The sequence below is a fragment of the Argiope bruennichi genome, chromosome 9 (assembly GCF_947563725.1).
Source record: "Argiope bruennichi chromosome 9, qqArgBrue1.1, whole genome shotgun sequence".
In the NCBI taxonomy this organism is placed as follows: domain Eukaryota; kingdom Metazoa; phylum Arthropoda; class Arachnida; order Araneae; family Araneidae; genus Argiope; species Argiope bruennichi.
Genome location: NC_079159.1, coordinates 93912056 through 93914555, shown reverse-complemented (window position 1 = coordinate 93914555; position 2500 = coordinate 93912056). Strand labels below are relative to the sequence as shown.

Here is a 2500-nt window from a genome sequence, read left to right as displayed (position 1 = left end):
AAGAGGACGACAACTTCAATCCCATGCTCGCCATATAATTCCAAGACAAGTCTTGTTATTTTTTTCGAAAAGAGAGGCCAAGATTTCTAGTCCAGAAATTTCGCGAAGTCCGGAAATTCGCGATATATTTGAAAAAAAAACGATATATGCCTTCGTTTCCATCCCAATTGCACCGAATTGGTATTCGACATTCACTAAATTTTGAGTTCCGTTCGAATTTGAGAATTCCGGAAATGTTGCAATTCAACAATTAATCACCCATGTAGAAGTAAGTCTACGTAGACTTAAAAGAGAGCAGCAACAAAATCCTACCGCCAAAAACTTTTTTGCGAAAAATTCATCGTAGTCGGCAGGATTCGAACCTGCGCGGGAATAACCCAATGGATTTCAAGTCCATCGCCTTAACCACTCGGCCACGACTACCCGTTCGGAGCAAAGATTTGCCTTTGTAGGTATTACCGAAAAGTATCTAAAACTCTCTCACCAACGCGTTCGAAAGAATAGATTAAAAATTTCGGCAAATTTTCCTTTCGATCCGGTGAACGAGTGTCTCTGCAAACAAAATAAAAAAATTAAAAACATTGGCGTAGTTGCGAGCCCGCCAGGATTCGAACCTGGAATCTCCTGATCCGTAGTCAGGCGCGTTGTCCATTGCGCCACGGGCCCGACGTTCCGCGTCATTCGTAATGCTTTGCAGTTTCTTTCCATTCCTTACTGTCGACGTCACATGTTCAAAAAGATTCTGCTCCCGCCCGAACAGGGACTCGAACCCTGGACCGTTAGGTTAAAAGCCTAACGCTCTACCGACTGAGCTATCCGGGCTCGTACGCTCAACTCTGTGAAACTTAGAGTTTTCCTTCCCTTATGCTTCGTCTTAAACATCGCACGGCATGAGGTAACGTAATCAAAGTAAACACGATTTGCCCTCCCACGTCTCTCGTGTCTCTTTGGCAACAAGTCGCAACGGGAACATTTTAAGACAAATCTTCGTTCAAACGCCGACTCGCTCCTGTAAAAAATGTCGCCCAACGTGGGGCTCGAACCCACGACCCTGAGATTAAGAGTCTCATGCTCTACCGACTGAGCTAGCCGGGCTGCCAACGATCTCGGATTGCAGTTAACGTGTCAAAAACTATATCCGTTATAATATCGCATTTTCTCGCTAAAGTCGATCGGTCGCTTTTTTATATATATCTGGAATGCAATACACTACACGTGGAATTCCTGAAACTGACTGGTGTAGTCATGGCCGAGTGGTTAAGGCGATGGACTAGAAATCCATTGGAATCTTCCCGCGTAGGTTCGAATCCTACTGACTACGTACTTGCACCAAAGGTATCAGCTTTTTACTTCGTTCTGAAATCGCGTTTTTTCATATCTCGAATGGAAGTTTTAGTTACATTTACGTCCGCATTTTATGCTACACTACGCTTGTTTTGTGTAAGACGTCGTTTTTCGGAGGGTCATCAGATGAAGAGGACGACAACTTCAATCCCATGCTCGCCATATAATTCCAAGACAAGTCTTGTTATTTTTTTCGAAAAGAGAGGCCAAGATTTCTAGTCCAGAAATTTCGCGAAGTCCGGAAATTCGCGATATATTTGAAAAAAAAACGATATATGCCTTCGTTTCCATCCCAATTGCACCGAATTGGTATTCGACATTCACTAAATTTTGAGTTCCGTTCGAATTTGAGAATTCCGGAAATGTTGCAATTCAACAATTAATCACCCATGTAGAAGTAAGTCTACGTAGACTTAAAAGAGAGCAGCAACAAAATCCTACCGCCAAAAACTTTTTTGCGAAGAATTCATCGTAGTCGGCAGGATTCGAACCTGCGCGGGAATAACCCAATGGATTTCAAGTCCATCGCCTTAACCACTCGGCCACGACTACCCGTTCGGAGCAAAGATTTGCCTTTGTAGGTATTACCGAAAAGTATCTAAAACTCTCTCACCAACGCGTTCGAAAGAATAGATTAAAAATTTCGGCAAATTTTCCTTTCGATCCGGTGAACGAGTGTCTCTGTAAACAAAATAAAAAAATTAAAAACATTGGCGTAGTTGCGAGCCCGCCAGGATTCGAACCTGGAATCTCCTGATCCGTAGTCAGGCGCGTTGTCCATTGCGCCACGGGCCCGACGTTCCGCGTCATTCGTAATGCTTTGCAGTTTCTTTCCATTCCTTACTGTCGACGTCACATGTTCAAAAAGATTCTGCTCCCGCCCGAACAGGGACTCGAACCCTGGACCGTTAGGTTAAAAGCCTAACGCTCTACCGACTGAGCTATCCGGGCTCGTACGCTCAACTCTGTGAAACTTAGAGTTTTCCTTCCCTTATGCTTCGTCTTAAACATCGCACGGCATGAGGTAACGTAATCAAAGTAAACACGATTTGCCCTCCCACGTCTCTCGTGTCTCTTTGGCAACAAGTCGCAACGGGAACATTTTAAGACAAATCTTCGTTCAAACGCCGACTCGCTCCTGTAAAAAATGTCGCCC

General features: G+C 44.2%; 9 non-coding genes across 9 annotated transcripts in view; 1 reads left to right on the top strand and 8 right to left on the bottom strand.

Moving 5' to 3' along the window:
* Positions 1-341: 341 nt before the first annotated feature.
* Trnas-uga (transfer RNA serine (anticodon UGA)) lies at positions 342-423 on the bottom strand. The gene has a single exon. It is a non-coding gene; the product is annotated as a tRNA-Ser (tRNA).
* A 170-nt stretch (positions 424-593) lies between these two features.
* Positions 594-666, bottom strand: Trnar-acg (transfer RNA arginine (anticodon ACG)). The gene has a single exon. It is a non-coding gene; the product is annotated as a tRNA-Arg (tRNA).
* Positions 667-749: 83 nt separating this feature from the next.
* Trnak-uuu (transfer RNA lysine (anticodon UUU)) lies at positions 750-822 on the bottom strand. Its single transcript has one exon. It is a non-coding gene; the product is annotated as a tRNA-Lys (tRNA).
* A 200-nt stretch (positions 823-1022) lies between these two features.
* On the bottom strand, positions 1023-1095 carry Trnak-cuu (transfer RNA lysine (anticodon CUU)). Its single transcript has one exon. It is a non-coding gene; the product is annotated as a tRNA-Lys (tRNA).
* A 144-nt stretch (positions 1096-1239) lies between these two features.
* Trnas-aga (transfer RNA serine (anticodon AGA)) lies at positions 1240-1321 on the top strand. The gene has a single exon. It is a non-coding gene; the product is annotated as a tRNA-Ser (tRNA).
* Positions 1322-1814: 493 nt separating this feature from the next.
* Positions 1815-1896, bottom strand: Trnas-uga (transfer RNA serine (anticodon UGA)). Its single transcript has one exon. It is a non-coding gene; the product is annotated as a tRNA-Ser (tRNA).
* Positions 1897-2066: 170 nt separating this feature from the next.
* On the bottom strand, positions 2067-2139 carry Trnar-acg (transfer RNA arginine (anticodon ACG)). The gene has a single exon. It is a non-coding gene; the product is annotated as a tRNA-Arg (tRNA).
* An 83-nt stretch (positions 2140-2222) lies between these two features.
* Positions 2223-2295, bottom strand: Trnak-uuu (transfer RNA lysine (anticodon UUU)). Its single transcript has one exon. It is a non-coding gene; the product is annotated as a tRNA-Lys (tRNA).
* Positions 2296-2495: 200 nt separating this feature from the next.
* The window catches only part of Trnak-cuu (transfer RNA lysine (anticodon CUU)), a 73-nt gene continuing 68 nt past the window's right edge, over positions 2496-2500 (bottom strand). Inside the window, exon 1 of the tRNA in view lies at positions 2496-2500. This exon is cut by the window's right edge and continues 68 nt beyond it. This is a non-coding gene — a tRNA (tRNA-Lys).